This window comes from Rattus norvegicus, chromosome 11 (genome assembly GCF_036323735.1).
Source record: "Rattus norvegicus strain BN/NHsdMcwi chromosome 11, GRCr8, whole genome shotgun sequence".
Taxonomy (NCBI): Eukaryota; Metazoa; Chordata; class Mammalia; order Rodentia; family Muridae; genus Rattus; species Rattus norvegicus.
Window position 1 is genome coordinate 83257222 of NC_086029.1, and position 20215 is coordinate 83277436.

The window sequence follows — 20215 nt, forward strand, 5'->3', positions numbered from 1 at the left end:
TCCAGATTACGGGCACTTCACCCCTCAGATGCAGGCCCATCTTTCCTGCCCTCAGTTCCTGAAGCACTTTGCTCCTGACGGAAAAAGCAATCATTTGATCCCACCTGCTGTCTGCACTGCTTCCTCTGTCTTCTGCCTCACTGGCAGCCGGGAGCTTACAGACCACAACAGGCTGCGCGCGCACACACACACATACATACACATACACACACACACACACACACACACACACACACACACACACACACCCTCTTTGATGAGGTTGCCATCATCTCAGTCAGCTATCGAGTGGTCTCTACAGGTGCCTAGCGCCCTCAGAAAGAATACATCTATCTATGGAAGTCTCGGGCTGGAGTACATTACACTGAATGTTTAGAGATGTCGGGAGAGACATCCAAATGGCTGAAAGCTCATGGCTAGAGGTACATCATTAGTCACCAGAGAAATGTCAATCAAATCTGTGTGAGGCCAACTCCACCCCTCAAACAGCTGTGATGAAACGGCAACAGTGAGTGTGGTGCGGGTGTGGGGCACTGATGCTCCCACTCACTGCAGAGGGAGTACAGATGGGTTCCTGTGGAGAGCAGTCTACACGTCTCAAACCCAAGCATGGAATTGTTGAATGGCCCATTGCTCTCCTACAGTGTACTCCCAAGAGAACTGAAAAACACATGCCCATACACAACCCTTCATACTCGTGTCATGATAATAGCCAAAACAATAAATAGTCCTGTATCTGTCAGTGACTAGACAGAGACAGTGTGCTGGGTGTAGTGGCTCACTCCTTAATCTCTGCTCAGGAGGCAGAGGCAGGCAGATCTCTGTGAGTTCAAGGCCAGCATGGTTTACATAAGGAGTAAGGACAGCCAGGGCTACACAGTGAGACTGTCTCAAAAAACAAATAAATAAACAAGCTTGTTTTTTTTAAATTAATTAAGCAAAATGTGATGGAGTCATATAATGGAATACTATTTGACCACGAAAGTCAATCCATTTTACAACGTGGATAAACCTTGGAATCATTAAGATGCCTTAAGCCAGACACGAAGGACCAGGCTGTGTTTCCTCTCTGGACCACCTAGAAGGGGCCAACATGGATGCAGAGGTAAACATTTTACACAGGTGAATTATACATCAGTAAAACTGTAACAACAGCCCCAGATTCTAACAGAAAGAAGGGCAGGGGTGATACGCTGTGCAGTGTAGGCCTTCACTGCATATCCCAACTCTGCTGTCCATGGAAGGAGATGGGCTTTAATGCTACTTCTCTCTGCCCGGGGTCAGAGCCTTTCCAACGCAGTGTTCTCTCCAGGAGTGAATGAACATAAATGCCAAGAGAGCTGTACAAAGCCATCATTTAAAGTTTTTTATTCCATTTTTATGATTCAGGTGCCTTCTTACTTCCCAAGGAACTTGAAATGACTGCCGGCACTTGGCCTTCTACTGGGTGCACACCAGCCCTTCAGTGTTGTACATTTGTTCATTCAATCATTCTTCCACACGAACGTTTATCGTGTGCCGGGGTTTAACCTGAAGAGGCAGATAGAGATTAATGAAGGAGCAAATCAGTCTGCTGCTGTGTGTGGTAAAGGTCTCTAAGCCCATAGGAAAGACCTTGCACTGAGCCACAGCTGATGGAGAGGACCAGGGAGAGGTGATTAACTAGAAGGCAGGTAAGAGTTGGTCGGGAAGAAAGGCCATATTGGGTAAAGGGGGCAGTGTGGGATTCTGGAACTGTGAGAGTTCAGGTCAGGGGTCAGATGTGCAGGTCCGAGGGTTGGCTAGAAAAGGCAGGCACAGAGGCCTCTAGCCAGAGGCATTTGGCTGTTACCCTGCAGCTCCTGGGAGGCCATCTTTAATATAGAAAGATCGATGGTGGGGGGGATGGAAATTTGCTTAGAGAAGGATGAAATCACCAGCCAGCTTAGTGTGCTCTCGTTCAAAGACCCCAAAACTACCCAGGCCTTCAGACCCTGGCCACCTTGGTCCCAGGCAGAGACTCTTCTAGGTCTGCCTTCCTCCATGCTGACACTGTACCTGTCAGGAGCACTCGGGGGAGGACAGGCTTACAGCTTCAGAGGGCTTTCAGTCCACTCCACAGAGGGCAAGATGGCAGAGGTAACCCCTGTGTTGCAGGAGTGTTAGCAGCTTGTTTACGTTGAGGTGGATGGAAAGCAGAGGAAACAGGCTGAAGCAGTGGCAGGTATGACCTACCCCTAGTGCCTGACTTCTGCCAGCCAGTCCCTACCTGTAATGGTCCCACAGCCTTCAAAATAGTGTCACACACAAGCCGGGGGGTCAAATACTCAACCTGTGAGCCTGCAGAGGACATCTGGTACCTAGTGATCCACGGTGGTGGTTTGACTAGGAATGGCCCCCATAGATCCAAGTGTGTGAATGCTTGGCCATAGGGAGTGGCACTGTCAGGAGGTGTGGCCTTGTTGGAGGAAGTGTGTCCCTTCAGGGGTGGGGCCTTTGAGGTCCTTTGCTCAGGCTAGGCCCAGTGTGGCACACGGTCACCTACTACTGCCTGTGGGTCAAGACAGAACTCGCAGCGACCTCCCTAGCACCATCTGCCTGGATGCTGCCGTGCTTCCTCCGTGATAGTAAAGGACTGAACCTCTGAAGCTGTAAATTTTTTCCTTTATAAGAGTTGCTGGTCATGGTGTCTCTTCAAAGCAGTAAAACCCTGACTAAGACACCCATTCAGTGTACAGGTGCCGGATGAAGGCCGCCCATGGTGCAGCAAGAGTGTTCCAACAGTGGCCTTAGCCTTGACACACACCAGCCCCACGCTCTGTCCCCACATCGATGCAGGAGGAAGCAACTTTTCTGCTCTCCCTGTCACTTAGGAGAGGGTCTGTGTTGTACTTGGCCCTCTCTCTGTCTGCAAACAAGTCTGTGGTCTACACCTACACTTCTCGAAGTGAGTTCCAAGGAACCCCGATTACAGATCCTGCTGTGGGGAGAAAAATAGAATTTCCTGATCAAACAAGCCTGGGAGGCTTGGGTTGTGTACAGTTACCCCCACACCACACACAGGAGTGCTAAAGCCTGTGACTGTCCACTCCCACCCCACCCACGTACTGAGTCATCTGAAGAAACATAATACTCAGGTGGGAGCAGTGTTCTGTCTGTAGTTGCTATTAGATTGTTCAGAGTAAAGACAGCAAAATTCATGCATTCAATACAGGTACAGCTGTTTTTTCTATTTTTAGTCTGTAGTCAAATGAATCTATAGATGTGGAACCTATGAACATGGAAGTCTGTGTGCGTGTGCGTAGTGTGTGTGTGTGAGAGTGTGTGTTGTGTGTGTGTATGTGTGTGTGGTGTGTGTATGTGTGTGTTGTGTGTGTGTTGTTTGTGTGTGTGTGGTGTGTTTATGTGTGTAGTGTGTGTGTGTGTGTGGTGTGTGTGTATGTGTGGTGTGTGTGTGTGTGTGTGTGGCATGTGTGTGTGGGTGTGTGTGGTGTGTGTGTATGTGTGTTGTGTGTGAGTGTGTGTGGTGTGTGTGTGTGTGAAAACCTTAAGTACACAGTCCTGCCTAGATTTATTGAGGATAACCTTTTTCTGAACTATGGTGGTTTGAGAGAGAATGTCCCCCAGAGGCTTAGACATTTGAATACTTGGTGAGGTAGTGCAGCCTTGCCGGAGGAAGCACATGGTAGGGGTGTGTTTTGAGAGTTCACAATCTGGTGAACCTGTGGCCTAATTTTCTCTGTTTGATGTTTGTGGTCGAAGATGTGACTGATCTTCTCACAGCTTCCTGCTTCTGGCACCGTCTTCGTCAGTGGTTGCCATGGCTCCCACAGCTGTGACAGACTCATCCCCATGGAGCCTTAAACCAACACTTTCTTCCATAGTTCCTTTTGGTCATGTGTTTTACCACAGTAACATAAAAGTAGGGAATGCATTGATTTTTAGACATAGATCACTTCTGGCCCATGACACTTAAGACTCAAGGACCGTGGAGTCCAAGGGCCACAGGCTTTTGAAGGACTGTCTGATCTGTGTGCTGCTAGTTACGTCCAGACCAGCAACCAGCACATAGACGTCTTACTCTCCAGCAAGGAGCATGCCAGGCTGTGGGTTTCCTACTGTGGGTTCTGGTGTTTTGAGACACAGTTGCAGCACTGCCCTGAAGTCTACTAGCATGCTTAATTGGTCTCAGAACTATTAGCTCGCCAAGCCATCTGTCCCTGGAAGCTTGAGCAGTGCTGCAAGTCCATTAATAATTGAGCGGACGAGTGTATTCAGACACAGCCCTTCCAGCCTCTGCACTCACTCAGCGTCCTCTGCCTCCAGAGAAGTCACAGCGAAAGTTCTCTGTTACAGAGACGCTAATGATCCAGGCAGGAATATACCCTGCTCTCCCAGAGTCCCCTAAACTCGGCAGTTGGAAGAGGAATGGCTGATGGAGACTAGTCCCGCTCTAATTGCATTAGCCACTTTGGAAGATGGTGGGTTTGGAGAGCTGGTCAGCCAGTGACCTGTCTATGGTTGAATGTGTAACATCTTAGCTTCCTTTGTCTACCTTCAACTGAGGCGGTCCTGGGGAGAGGCCCATGGCCAGCTTCAGACCAGCCTTTGTTCTAGAGAGTAGAGGCTTGTACTCTTTAGCATTGCTGAGAAAGGGCTTTTAAAGTTTGAGTCTTACATATTAAAGATACCTAAAATTATCGGTGGAATTCATTTGAGCTGACTGGATCTGGCCCTCATTCCCATCCAGTAGAATGATGGACGTCACCTCTAAACGAGAATATAGACAACATCCAACCCAGCTCCTTTTTCAATAGACGAGAGTGAGAAAAGTGAGAAAAAAGACAAGGTCACCTCCTCTTCCTCCATGGTCTTTTGTAGAGCTAGGGAGATGCTGGGCTCCCGACTCAGCCCTGGTTCCCTGCTTCTGAATTCCTGAATGTTTCTGGATACACTGGTGTCGGGACACCGACTGTTCTTATGGCCCCATGATGCCAGGGGAGCATGCCTGCCCCGGGTTAGCATGCCTGCCCTGGGTCAGCATGCCGATGGGGCAGCATGCCGATGGGGCAGCTAGTCAGGCTCCTCACGCTCTGTCAGTAGTCAGTAATGGAAGAGAGACTCCCTCCTCAAGCGTTCCCTGCTACCTTGTGGTGTTTGGTACCAGTTGCCTCTTCAAACTCTCCTGACCTCGCTGTGGAATTGAGCCTGGTCCTTAGGGAAGGACTGTAGAACCAACCCTTCTCCTCCCTCTGTAGCCATCACACCCCCTGTTACAGGGTGCTGAGCGTGGGGCAGCCTCTGGGTAGTCACTGAGCTGGGATCAGCCATTCTCTGGAACCCGGGAGCAAAGGGTAGAGCTTTACTTAACTCATCTGCATTTTAGTTTCAGTCCTTTGTGCTTCCTTAAACACAGGAAATAGACTGAGCTCCCCTCCCCCAATTCATGTTGAAATCCTAACTTTTGAGAGGACAGTCTGAGCCATAAGGTGGAACACTTATCAATGAGATTTGCATTTAGAAAAGAGACCCGGCAACTCCCTCACTTTCCTACTTTGAGGACATAGCAAGGGGCCCTCACCAGATACTGACGCTACCAGAGCTGGCTTCTGGAACTTGGTGGCTTCCAAGACTGAAGGACAACCTTGGTGGTCACTCTCTCTTCATTGGTGAGTGATTCAAGCCTAGAGAGCCCAGCATCAGAGGGCCAGTTGACAGCAGAGCCGTTGTGTATGCAGCTCGCTTCTCCCCGCTGATGGCTCAGCTGCAGGCCCTCCACTGCTTCAGTTTGGGACACTGTTCTTTGGGACAGGATGGATTCCGCAAGCACGAGAGGTGAAGGTGCTCTGGGGACGCTTCACTTTGGAGCTTCACTGAGGAGCTCTGCAGCTTCACCGTGGGCACAGAGACAGGCAGGGTGGGAAGGCCAGCCCTGTGGCAGAGGACCAGACTGTTCAGGGTGACTGTTTCCTGACAGTCTGGAGGTGTGAAAAGGAACACGGAGAGCCGTGAAGCACATGTCGGAGTGGGAGTCAGTCAGGATCATGGGTGTGTTCCCTTCCACCCTGGATGCAGAGATTCAGGCCTCTCTGGTTCCATCTGATCAGGCAGAACGTGTCCCTACCTTTAGGCTGTCCTTGAATTCTGAGTGTGGTGGTCTTTGGCTGTATTTCTGTCCAAAAGGCTTCAGCAGCACAACTGCAATGCACAGGCCCAGGTTGTACTCCAAGAAGACTACATCCGCCGGTAGAAAGACACATGGGGCCAGTTCAGAGCCTAGCAGGGGCGACCCTTGGTGGCCCAGGAGAGCTTCTTATATAAGCAGTCTGGAAGTAAAGGTAGGGGCCAGGTCGATGGCTCAGTGGACAAAGACACCCATGACCAAGCCTGAAGGACAACTTGAACTCAATTCCTAGGACCACATGGCAGAAGAGCAAAACCAGCTCTTGTAAGATCTCTGACCTCTGGACACGTGCTATGACACAGCTACACACACACACACACACACACACACACACACACACACACACACACACACACACACACTTGAATAAATGAATGCATGAATAAACAAACAAACAAACATAAAAGAGGCACAAGTGGCCTGAGCTGGGATGCTGTGCTCTCTAGGCCTTTAGACCCTGAAGGAGCAGCTCAGAGCTAAGGCAACAACAGAGGAAGAACAGTTCACAGGCTGTAAAGCTGTGACCCAGCCCCCACACCTGCCTGAAATCCACAGGCTCTTACCTAGGAGCAGCGGCAGACAGGAGCTTGTAGTCTATTCGCAGGTCAGAGGTGAGTGCTGGATCTCTTAGTTCACAGAGCTCAGCTAGGGAGGCATGTAGGAGCTGTGAGGCTTGACCCTCCACGTTCTCCTAGCACAAGAGCTGTTCAGAACCGCCTTCATCCTGCCCCTCAGTACCCAGAGCCTAGACAAGGGGATCCGAGCGTAGCCAAAGGGTCCTGAGGAAGTAAGAATGATGCAGTAGCTGTCAAGTTTGCTTTCATGGGCACCGCATGTGGACTCAGGCCCATTAGGAGAAATGCTGTTGGGATAGTGGTTGTAGTGTGACAGATGCCTATAGCATCTGTAACATTATTAGGTGTCAGTGCTCAACACGTCACATGCTTATGTCACTTAGTACAGAACTGATATTAATATCGACCCATTTTCCTGATGAGAAAATAAAGACATGGGTTATTCATACACCCTGATAAGGTAGAGCTGGGACTCCATGCAGGACCAGAACTCTGGACCAAGCTTTCGTCAGGCTGGGTAGAGGCCCTGGAGCAGCAGAGAGGGGCAGATGTTGGGACTCCCTTCCCCAGGAGTATGGGACTGACCTTTGCTGGATGTGGCTCAGTCCTCCTATGAGCAGATCATCCTGTCCTCGGCCTCGATGTTTGCTTTAGAACTCTAAACTTTTCACTTTCTGAAAGGAGAGAGACTGACCATGTGAGTGTTGACTGGAACATGAGCCTAGAGAGGCTGCCAACACCCCAGTCATCCAGCAGGGGTCCTGCAGGCACAGCAGGAACTTCCCAATCTGAGGGCCTGCCAATCCAGGGACAGAGCCTGCTGCCACAGCTGCCCCTAAGCAGCCCACTGACCCCTCCTGTCTTTTCTCCTCCAGCCCAGCCCTTGCCTTGTTGTTGCAACTGCAGAGGGTCTCCCCAGCTGTTGTTCTTGGAACCTTCCCCGGGCTCTTGGGACCTTTGAGAAAAGAACAAACAGCTAGGAAAACACAGGAGAGTTAAAAAATGTTTGTGAGTTCTGTGCTCACAGAACAAAAGAGGCATTTGCGAGACTCAGCACTGTTCTGGGGTAGTGAGGATGAAGCAGCCCTTTGAGGTCCTCTCATGGGCTTTGCTCCACAGTGTCCAGCTGATGGTGGACCGCAGCTAGAGACACTGCTTGTCTTCCCCGGTGCCTGGCACCTACCAGGGAGAGAGGGCTGGAACTGGCTTCCATCTCAATGCCTTTAATCCTCAGTTTCCAGCTCCCTCCCTCTCTTCATCTCACTAGAAAGAGTCAATGCCATTGCCCAGTCCCAGCTGTTTGATTCCAGCCTCCCAGCTCTCACGGAATACCTTCCATCGCCTGTGTTCAGCAGAAATAATGAGATCAGATTTATAGAGAATCCTATGGTTCCACTAGTGATGATGTGTCTCTCCTTGCTGGATCAGTTGTTTCTTTTTATTACATAGGAGTTGTCTCTATTTTACCAAAACAAACTGGAGGCTCGAACTGGGAACTGACATTGTGGGGCTGCCAGCAGAACCTTAAGGAAAAGCTACACTCCTCAGACACCACTGAAGTGAGGGAACCAAAACTAGACACCTCATCTCCACCTCTTTGGGAACCACCAGGGACCCACTGTTGTCTTTGTCTGTGAAAGCTTTCTCTAGGAAAGTCTCCAGGCCCGGCCTCTTGACTTCTGAATGGGCAGGTTACACTCGGAGGCTTAGGTCACTGTGGTTCCCAACTCCCTTCCCAGCCTCCAGAGTATAGTAGGCCTGAGGCCTAGGCCAGTCCATGAAGGTACTCATCTGCCCAGTACTGGTGCTGGCCTGCAGTGCCTCAGCAGTGATTATAAAGAAACTGTGTTCTGCTTGTCTTCTGGGGGACAGCATGCTTGCATCAAACCGTTCCTCCATGTGTCTTTCCTGTGTAAGCCAAGGCTGTGCAGACTCAGTGGTGTTACGGTGTAGCACGGACCATAAAGCATTAATATTTCTCTAGGAAGAGTTGTGTTGTGGATGAAAACAGCCTTGGTCCTGGGTGCCAGAGAAGGGTAGGAGGGGAACCCAGGCTAGATGCAACTGCGTCCATCCATGTTCTGTGATAGCAGTTGTGGGGCAGGGGGACAGTCAGCTTTCTTTAAAGGATGGACTTTTCCCTTGAGGTTTCAGACAGGCCTTTAGGACTGTCCTCGCCTCACCCCACACTGTCCCATGACTCCTGCACACTTCTCGGGGTGACAGGAGCTCCTTGGGGAGTTTGCCTGCATCCTGTCCAAACTGCTGTTTCTCTAAGGAGCTGCCCTGCCACCAGGAGACGCAGGAGGAGGCGCCCAGCACCTGCCTGTGGGAAGAGTAGGGCTAAGACAGAAAGCCCAGGTAGTAGGGTCTGTGCCTGGTGTTGGGGTGGGGGGAGAGTGGGGTGCATTGCAAGCACTCCCCGTGAGTAGGCATCAGGGGAGGGAGTTTAGCAGTGAGAGAAGGAACTCTCTTGAGGGCACAGTTGGAGAAAACTCCTCCCCACAGACATTTCCCAGTGACACTCTTGGGAGACAGGGGCTAGAGAGCATCTGCCTGAGTCCTGTGCCTGGGGTGGCCATCCTTATACACTGAAGCCTGTGATTAGTGCTTTCCCTCGGACCAGCAGCAGTGGCTGCCCAGGAGAACTGGGCCCAGCAGAAACCTCAGAGCGGAAGAAGGAGGGACCCCTGTGTTTGCTGCTTTGGCCTCAGCCGTCCTCCATGTGCAGAGGCTGCTGATGTAGGAGTGCAATGGTTGCTGTTGGAAGGGAACTGCTGACTGAGGACATCTGCTCCGTCGGGGCGTGGCTGTTCCTTCCAGATGCTCATGTGAGAGAGGAGAGAACGAAGGAGGGGTGACATCTCGTGTCTAGATTCAGGAGAACCTTGCAGACAGTGGGAACAGTTGGCAAAGAGCTTTGTGAGTGGAATGTGAGGGGATGGGGAGCAGAAGCCTCAGCCTCCTGTTGCCTGGAGTCCCTTCCCTTCTTCCCTTCCACATAACTCATCGTAATATCTCCAATTATTTATTCTTATAAAAACCATCTACAGTCAATTATTTAAATACACACAACATACGTGCACACGCGCCTTTAAAATGACACAGCTGGGACCACATCAGTCACCTTCCCTGAGGGTGCTTTTCCGGCTCATCGATACTTCATAAAACATCTCTGGAGTCAGCTGGTACACTTCGTATTTCATTCTTATTTATTCTAGAGTATGGTAGTCGATATTTTATTCAGTCATTCTTATTTCCGTGGGCATTCACTTCGCCTCCGGTTTTTTATTTAATGTATAAGTAATGCCATTATTTATAAATGTGTTTGTGTGTCTTTGTGAATTACTGTTTTTATTTCCCAGGGGTAGATTCCATAGAGTAGGGATATTGAGCTGAAGGGTAGGAAGATTTATAATTTTGATAGATGTTTCCAGATTGTTCAGCCCATAGCCCATAATAATTTTCATTTTTATTAGCAGTCTATGCAACCACCTCTTTCCTGCTCAGCTGTCATTTTCTGGTTGTGCCGGCCTGATGTGTGGGCAGTAATCCCTCATTGCTCTGTAGATTTCCAGATCCCGGTATTCCTAAGGTGAGAAGAAGCCTTAGGAAGGTGTGTAGTCAAGAACATGTAGTCAAGATACAAATCTATGTCTCGTGTAGTGACAGATGTGAGGTTCTATACTGTTCTGCCTTAAGGGCCTGTGACATTTGTTTGAACTCACTGAGATTTGTGTCTAGTTTTGTCATCTCATCTCCATGCATGAGCATGCAAAGTTCTCCCAGCACTGTAATTAACAGACATGTTTCTTGCTTCTGACATGGGTGTGTAACACATGGGCTTTGGGAGACAAATGCATTTCAAGTGCTAGAGAATTAATGATGATTTGGGTATTGCTAGTCAGCATTTGGGGTGGGGGAGTCAGCATTTGGGGTGGGGGAGTAGAGCCTGGGGGCAAGAATTGGTTTTGAAATAGAGAGGGGGTAGAAGGGAGCATTTTGAAACAGACATCAGTAGAGACCTCATCCGTGGGTAATACACTGCTGAGTGCCCCATCCAGAGTGCTCGATGCTGAGTGCCCATCCAGAGTGCTCAGTGCTGAGTGCCCCATCCAGAGTGCTCAGTGCTGAGTGCCCCATCCCAGAGTGCTCACTGCTGAGTGCCTCATCCAGAGTGCTTACTGCTGAGTGCCTCATACAGAGTGCTCAGTGCTGAGTGCCCCATCCACTTCCTTCCCTCAGATCCCAGTCAGCACTGTGTGCAGAGCAGATGCCCCACACTGGCACGTTTATGATATGCAGGATATGAAGAGAACTTGAATCTGATATCAGGAGACTCGGGAATCTTTCCCAGCTCTCCAAGCAGAGGTCATCCTTGAGACCTCAGGCCCTCCCTCCATCATGAGTGCACAAATGTGGCTCTGATTTTAGGGAGAACCAGTCTGGCCAGCTGAGTTCTGGGGTCCACTGGCACTGGGGTCCACTATAAAGCTTTCCTTGAGAGGTTCAAACTAGGGTGGGGGGTATTGCTTCAGGATAAGTTGCCACCGTTACAGGACGGAATGCAGAGAGCCCCAGCAGATTTTTATCTCACTGTTAATTGGCTCTTGGAGTGTTCGTGGAATTTCACTCCCCTGGGCCTGGCTCTCGAGGCCTCATGGCCTGGCGTAGGCTCTGCACTCTGGAGCCAAGTTGGACAAACGCTCACTGTTTCTAGGCTGTGCCCAGTGTTCATGTTACTATCTTTGCTTGTGCTATTCTTGCCACTGAGGCTCCTTACTGGCTCTTGGCTGCCTTTCATGGAAGCTCAGAATGCATTCAGGGCTGCATGTGCTCCTCTTGTCCTCTTCAAGTGTACGTGGTCATCACTGGGTCCCTTCCTGCCTTGTCATTGGGTCTTGGGGACATAGTGTAGTCTTCTAAGGAAACTCTAGGTCTGTAGTGTGTTGAGTAAATGATTAGAAAGTGAAGCAGAAAGCTAAATAAAAGGTAAGTGCATATGTGGCAGGAATCCAAATCAGTGTAAGAGAGAGGAGTTTCACAAATACAGCATCACAGTGGCGTGGATAAGACATGGGTGCTGGGTCGTCACAGCCTGGCCGTGAGTCCTTACTCCACTGCCATGTAGCTTTGAGACCTTGACGGAGGTCTTTGTGCCTTAGTTTCCACATCTGTCAAGTAAAATTCAGGATGGTACCCTCTTGTAGAGCTACAGTAAAAATTAAAATGTGTAAACTCCTCTGAACAAGCCCCAGCACATAGCAAGTGTTAATGTCTCTAGCAGACCAGCTGCTCCAGGAAAAATTACGTTGACTTCTTACATACTTTTCAGAAGTGATCCAGAAGTGGAGCCGTCAGAGACCTCGCTGTAAATTCACCTCTGTTTAAATCCTGTGAGCCAATGAGGCAGAGGTTTTCCTGAGAAGATTCTGCCCTTACTATGGCAAAAGAAAATGTCAGGAAGTCCCATGGCCCGAGAGCCAGCTTTGGCCAGGCCTTGCGTGAGGGATACTGATGCAAAATGCTTTTTCTCAGCACCGCTAGATATGTTCTCATCATACCGGAAGCAAGGCCCAAAAGCGACCAGCCCCTCTTCCAGGATGATGGATCAGACTCCCAAACTCATGATCTGCTTAATGGAGCTTAGAGGTGCATACGTGCGTGCATTCATGCGTGCCTGTGTGTGTGTTCCTGGCAAGTGGGCGGGCTCCATGGACTGGCTTTGTCTTGCTTGAGGAGTATGGGCTGACGGTCCAAGACTCTGAAGCATCCAATTAGCCTCACCCCATGTTTGCCCAGTGTTCAGCTACAGGAGATCACGGAAGTCTTTTTCCAGGTTGCACCCAGATGACCTTGAGCTCCCGTCCGCTGCTCAGTGAGAACTAGTCTCGTTGGCGTTAAGACACACTGCTTCCTCCTGCACACCGGCCGAGCTGTGTACTTATTATTGATCCACCTTAGCACCGAGCATTTGCACAACACATCTGCAGCAACTGTAATGCCAAGTCCATGTACAAGAAGTCAGTTCCTGAGTTATTTCTAGCCAGTCCCAGCGGCTTCTCTGCATATGTAGCAGGCGCAATCTGTTTGAACAGAAATCACACAAGTAGGCAGGTAAACAATATCCACATTTACACATTTCCCTCAGGGGGCAGCAGTCAGGCCACTGCACTTCTACTTTAAATTGAGTCTATATTTTGGAGAACTCTATTCTGTCGTAACTGAGATAATACAGTTCCACTGCTCTCCGGGGACAGCATATATTAGTCTTGTCCGTCAACCTTACCAGCCCGAACACATAATGATACACAGAAAAATGTATCATTATGAAGTTGGCAGCCAAAGCAGTGGACGGGTAAGGAGGGAATGATACAGGAATATCCTGAGTGGTCACTACTACTATGTCTCTTCCCTGAAATCCAGGCAGTCTCCACAGCAGCTGCACCCCTGATAGGAAATGCTGCTACCATCAAGCCTCTACCACCAGAGAACTAGGCTAGCTGGGTGGCAGTCAGCAGCCAAAGGTTAGTCGAGTCCCAGCCTGTCTCTCCCGCCTTCCATTTCTCTCTCTTCCTCTCTCCCTTTCCGGCCCCCTCAGCTCCCAATGGCTTCTATGTTGATGTCCTGCCTCAGAACGTGACTTTATTGGAGGACAGGCTCATCGACAGTGCCGTTGGCTGAGGTGAGATCAGTGGGGCAGATCATGATCCAGTACTGCGGTTGCCCTCACAGAGAGAGGAGGTTACAGCAGACACTCACATGGAGAGAATGCCACGTGGAAATGAAGGCAGAGGTCAGTGCTCTATCAAAAAAGAAAGGGCAAAGATTGCCAGCAGGCACATCCAGAGACCTGGAGCAGAATCCCAGGAGGAGCCTGAGCTGGAGAATGAGGGATTTCCATTGTTTAAACCATCCAGCAGGTAACACTCGGTCCTGCAGCCCTAGGGAGTCCTACATGTCCCCCTGCTCTGCGCACAGAGAGTACATGCCTTTTGCATGGGGCTGCTGTCCAGGACCGAGATCTACAACACTGCAGCGTCTGCTGTAATGCAGACATGGATTAGGGGAGTAACCGGACAAGGGCGGTTTCTAATTCTAGGTCTGCCCATTTTTAGTTAAGACTTCACTGCCTGGTCAGTATTTTGGAAATATACTTAGGGGTTGTGGTGAGTCCACTGCAGAGGAGCCTTGTCACAGTGCCGGGCCGGCTGTAGCACAGCTCTATATCATCACTAGGGCGAGGTATAGCACTTTTGCCGCGCGCGCGCGCGCGCGCGTGTGTGTGTGTGTGTGTGTGTGTGTGTGTGTGTGTGTGTGTATGGGTGTGTGCATGTGTGCATGCATCTCCTGTAGGCACACACGCCTAGGCATTTATCAGGAACAGATAGAGAGAACTGGGAGAAGAGATTGAGTTTCACTTTGAATATGTTTTACAAACAGGAGATATATTTCTTTTTTTAAACAAAGAAATATTTTGCTAAATTGCAAATGATGGGAGGGAAAGAGATTTAGCCTGGTTGTACTTGAGGAAGGCGCCAGTCGTGCCAAATCCTTGGGTATATCTGGTTGTATATTTCTATAATCTGGTTGCAGTTTTTGCATTTCCAGTTACCATCTCTGTAGAACTGTCTTCAATACATGATTACATTTAGTGAAGGGAAACGCACTGACAGAAGAGGCCTGTGACGATGCACTTGTATGTCTGGCTATCCAGGGCTGCCTCTGGGTCTCCAGGATCTCCTGACAGTGGTGTCTATGGAGTCCCCGTGGGGAGTGGTGTGCAGAGTGCCCTTAGAGCCATCTTCCTTAAAACTTGTATTAAAGTTGATGTGATTCAGTGTGTAAAGCTATGTGGCATTAGTTTTATTTGCTGCACACGGAGTCTCCCCCACTCCAGCACTGGCTAGCACCCACTGGAGAAGGGAGCCACTGTGGAAGCTGAAGCAGGTAATTTTTTCACTTCAGAGTTCAAATTCTCCCATTTAAGAAGCTAGGTGGTGTTCCCACCATGCGTGCCTCATGAGGACATGAGATTATGAAGCCTTGGTGGTCAGCCTGAAGTGGGAGGCTCAGAAAGACTGGTGAGGTTTAGTTCTGACTGCCCTTGATAAATAGACTTTATCTCCTCTGAAGTTTGGAGGAGACAGCTTGCTGTCTTGCTAAAGTGAAGCTGAAGTTCAAGGCCCGGCTAGGCAGACAGAACCAGAGCGCTGTGTTCCTCAAGGCATAGGGCAGAATCCCCCATTGTTTATTCCCTAATCCTGTTACCAACAGACAAGGACCCTAAGGAGTCTCTAACTTTATTACCATCCTGGAGCCATTTATCCGTTGTCTGTGGGCTGCTTGGCCAGATGTCCAGGGCTCTGAGCATCTTCTTACTATTCTCTCTGTCCTTCCAAAGGAGAACCTGGAGGTTCTAACCTGACCCAGGAGAGCGAATGCAAAGAGGATCCTTCTCTTGGGAGCTCAGGATGGGGGCCATATACTTGGGTCCTGATTTGGAGGTAGCTGAACAGTGGGGAGATAAGTGAGGCTTCTATTAAAACTGGGTTGCTGCTCACCTGCCCTGCAGCAGCTTCTTAGACAACCCTCCCTAATCGTCCTGGGCTATGCACAGCAGGACTGCAGTGTCACTCCCTGCCAGCAGGGGTCTCTCCTGAGTTGCACTGGGTCGTTATGCAGACCTTGTATGGGCTCCTCCCCCCACCACAGACTGATTGGCTGTGCTCTGTAAATGTTCAGCCTACAGACTTGGATGCCACTCTGAGGCTCAGCAAACTGGAGATGGTTAATCGATGGTTAATCGCCTGGGAGAGGCAGAGGGGAAGGAGTGCACACTGAATCACAGTTCTCTAAGAGAACACTAGTGGATAACAAATGAAGGTCTTTTTGGTCTCCACCAAAGCCTTCTTACCTTTTGGAGTTATCAGTGATTAGCTCGTGGTTATTTTCTGTCACTTTATTTAATAACGACAGGCTGGACACTGGATGTAAAGAGCTCATATTTAGCTTACAGCATTCTTTCCCCCTCTAGAATCGGTACCCGTGTGGTTCTATCCTACAGCTAAAGACGACATCGATAGCGGGGCAGTGCTGCCTGGTGTTCATCAGAAATCTCCTATGGAGCATGCAAACACTACCTCTAAAAGGGATGCTGTCACCGTAAAGGAAAGCCAGGAAATGGGAGGCAGTAAGCCCTTAAACGCTGTGACAAGTGTCAGGAAGAAAGGAAAGGTGAGCCCAAGTCGCTGGGGACACTGTAAGTCTCAGCAGGATGACCCTGGGGTGCTGGTCTAATAGCACACGTGCATCCTGCCATTCCCCAGCTGAAGTAGGTCTCCAGTCCATTGCTGTGTAGACTCTGGTTTCTGGAAACGTCCAGCAGCGTCCCCCACAGAGCAGTCAGGCCCTGCAGAAGTAGCCCTTGCGACCCAGAGCAGGCCTAGTGTAACGTGGGAACCTATTTCCTATTTCCTGCTGTGTTACATAAAGGGTATACTGAGCACTTTCGTCATTGTCATTTAAAGCTGTTAAGTGACAATGCTTTCATGTCACCCGTCACTCCCTGGCTCACACACCTCTAGTGCGCACAGACATGCGTGCCTCCACTGTGACTCCATGTAACACTTACTACTGAGTTGCTGCATCCTGCTGTGACTTCCTCTAGTTCTGAAGTCCCATGGCCCCTGGTCTAGCATCCCTGCATCCCACTCACACACCATGGTTCCTCAAGGTCGTCACACACAGTGGCACCGTATACCCAGAATGGTGCTGTGGTGAGTACCGGGTCCTAGCTCCTCTCGTCCATTCACCATGAGCCTTCCTTCACTCAATCCGTGAGCTTGTCTGTGGTGCTTGCTTGCCATTTCACCTTGGTTAGGTTAGGAGACACCCCCTGTAAAGGTGTCCTGGAGGGTTAGGGAAGATGATCTCCCTGAATGTGGGCAGTGCCAGTCCATGGATCCAACCAAACAGGAAGAGGGGAGAAGATGGGAGTGAGTCTAGTGCCAGTATCACCGCTCTCTGCTCTCTGACCCGCTGGCTGTGCGGAAGCTCAACCACTGGACTCAGTCCTTCCTCCTCATTACTGACTTTCCTTCAGACCGTGAGCCAAGTAACCGTCCTTAAGCTCTTCCTTGTCACTTACTTACCATAGCATTGAGAAGAAGGACTAATCTAAGGTGTGACATAGTTATAGCATACAGGTAGTAATGTATAAAATAGCACGCATGTAGTAATGTATAAAATAGCATACATGTAGTAATGTATAAAATAGCACACATGTAGTAATGTATAAAATAGCACACATGTAGTAATGTATAAAATAGCACACATGTAGTAATGTATAAAATAGCACACATGTAGTAATGTATAAAATAGCACGCATGTAGTAATGTATAAAATAGCATACATGTAGTAGTGTATAAAATAGCATACATGTAGTAGTGTATAAAATAGCACACATGTAGTAGTGTATAAAATAGCACACATATAGTAGTGTATAAAATAGCACACATGTAGTAGTGTATAAAATAGCACACATGTAGTAATGTATGAAATAGCATACATGTAGTAGTGTATAAAATAGCATACATGTAGTAATGTATAAAATAGCACACATGTAGTAGTGTATAAAATAGCACACATGTAGTAATGTATAAAATAGCACACATGTAGTACATGAAATAGCACACATGTAGTAATGTATGAAATAGCACACATGTAGTAGTGTATGAAATAACACACATGTAGTGGTATATGAAATAGCACACATATAATAATATATAAAAGGTAAATACCAGTAGGAGATAAGTTTGTAGGAATACTAGTCTTCGTTCACTTGACCAGTGAGTGCTTAGAACATAAGGTCACATGGCTGAGTAAGACCCTTAGGTATGAGCATGTTAGCCTGTCCAGCCACCAGAATGGAGGTAGTCGGTCAGCTCCTGTCTTCTTAAGCAGCCTGGGGACAGGTTTATTCTGGGCACCATTTGTATTGCTTGCTTGACAGAATATTACTGTTTCTTCCCCTTTTTTGTTTGATTGCCCAAGTCCTATGCCACAGTGCTTTCTGGCTGGCTGTCCTGAGAGATTTTAAAGGTCACACAAAATGTGGCCTCTTCCTCTTCCCCTTGAGTCAAGTTGGAAGCACAGGCACAGTCAGCCATTCTAAAGGCACAGGCTTGGTTGTTGATTTAAATGTAGTTCCTGTCTGACCTTTCTTAGGGTCCTCTGGACTCTGAGCTCCCAGGACTCAGCCCTGTACAGCTTCAGAAGGATCCAGAAACAATCAGTGCTGGCCACTGGGGTGTGGTAATGTTTCTGCATTCCCCTTTCCTCCCAATAAAACCACTTGATGTGGAAGCTAGGCATGGCCTGGTGTCCCCAACCCCAGTCTGATATCCTTCCCATGTCAGGTGTCCCCTCTCTCCTCCCTACCTCCCACAGCACTGTCCGGGTGCCAGCCCCCGTCAGGCAACCTGGGAGTACAGTGGGATTGTTTCAGTTCTACAGATGCTTAAAAAGCAGACAAATCAAAAAGCCTTCCTTCTCAATCACACTGTTACCAAATAGAAGAAAGAAATGTGGGTAAAGTTAATTGTTTAACTATGATAACCATTTCTGCATATATAAAATGCCACACTGTAGACATTAAACACATACAATTTAGAAATCAGTTCTTTGCTAACTGTTGAAAAACTAAGACATGCAGGACACACTTTTTGATGTATCCCAACTTCATATATTTATCTTAGTAAGGGGCCAGATGTTCTCATTTCTAGTCAGGAAACATGATAATCAGAGATGCATTTCTAACCACCATACTTTACTCAGATTGCACTGAAATCTATAGTATACAACTGGGACTAATTAATGTTTTTAAATATTTACCTACGCACATAGATAGAAATTGTATACATTTCTTGAAGGAAAAAACAAAATAAAAAACAAAACAAAACAAATAAAATAAACCCCCGTAGGCCAGGCAGGCTGGGCAGCAGGCGATGTTTTGCAGTTCCCTGAGGCGCTCCTCAGGCTGTTTTCCAGTGTGATGTGGGAGGTTAATGAAGGCACTGTGAGCCATTGTTATTTCTGGACTGTGAATTGATTAGGCCGAGGATGTACAGTGTGGCAGGGTGGCCAGGCCTGTGTGGCTCTGGCAGTGACCCAACCGACTTTGAAGATAGCATGCTGCTCCCTAGTCAAGGCCTGGTGGCCATGTGCTGTGTCATGGGCACTCCTGGCATTGTGCCAGCTCTTCACAGATGCTGGCGGGAGTCCTGGCTGTGTAGATACAATGTAGACCTTTCTTGGGAAAGTCAAGTTCACTCCTTGCTTTGCTGGTGAAAGTGTATCTACTTGAACTCACTTCAGTGAGTGCAGACTGGGTCCCTGCCTTGTGCCAGGCACTGAGCTAACAGCAGGGATTCAGATATAGAACGACGACACCATCTCTATCCCCAATGGTCTGATAACTCAATGGGTCAGAGTGGCATATGGAGTCCTGGCAGACCCCACAAAGGAATTGGCCTCTAGGCTGTGGTTTAGTTAAAAGGTGGTTGTGTGGGTGGGGAGGGAGGAGGGCACAGCAACTAAGGCCCTGGTGAGAATGGCGTATGCAGAGTCATCAGGGACTTCAGTGTGGGTGGAGCATGAGTGAGACGATGGAGCAGAGGAGCCTGAGGTGGGCAGGGCGTGGCCAGACTGCCCAGCTTCTCATGGCCTGGGCTAAGAAGTTGGGATGGGGTCTTCAGAAAGTGGGGGGGGGGGGTACAGCGTCACTGTGATGTCAGGACAAATGGACAGCAAACACCTGCCTCTCGGCTAGGTCACACTGGTTGTCTTGGCAGTCAAAACAGTCACAACTACATCATTCCCAGTAGGTCACACCATTGGAGACAAGACCGGTGCTAGGTGTGTAGACAGGAGGTCCAGCCCTGACCGTGTGGCCATCAGAATTCCAGGTGAGGTCAGGACAGTGTGGGCATCACCGCTAGAGCATGGCCTCCAGCGTGACCTGGTGGGAGCAACAGTGCGGGGACTTTTTTTTTTTCACCATCTAAGATCCTCCTACAATGTCCATTCCTGTAGCTTACATCTGTTTTCCTCTCCTTGTTATGCCCAGCAAGAAGTAAATCTCAGGGCTAGAGATGGCTCAGTGGTTAAGAGCACTGACTGCTCTTCCAGAGGTCCCGAGTCCCAGCAACCACACGGTGGCTCACAACCATCTATAGTGGGATCTGATGCCCTCTTCTGGTGTGTCTGAAGACAGCTACAGTGTACTCATATACATAAAATAAGTAAATAAATCTTTTTTTTTTAAGAAAGAAATCTCAAATATTTACCCAAGGAACACTTAAAAGCAGCTTTTTCAAAAAGCAGCGTTTACACTGAGGAGGATTCCCAGTGCTGCAGCTGTGGGATCAGGTTGTGCATCATCTGGCAGTGGCTTGGCTCAGTAACCTGGGGTTTG

At 48.9% G+C, this 20215-nt stretch overlaps 1 protein-coding gene and 1 long non-coding RNA gene across 3 annotated transcripts in view; one reads left to right on the forward strand and one right to left on the reverse strand.

Annotated features, from left to right (window-relative positions):
• Xxylt1 (xyloside xylosyltransferase 1) overlaps window positions 1–20215 on the forward strand; it is a 132448-nt gene that overhangs the window by 93790 nt on the left and 18443 nt on the right. The gene's annotated exons all lie outside the window — the stretch shown is intronic.
• LOC120095678 (uncharacterized) lies at window positions 1354–7541 on the reverse strand. The gene is made up of 3 exons (XR_005491395.2): window positions 7324–7541; window positions 6727–6942; window positions 1354–1530 (listed from the first exon to the last, which is right to left on the reverse strand). It is a non-coding gene; the product is annotated as an uncharacterized LOC120095678 (long non-coding RNA).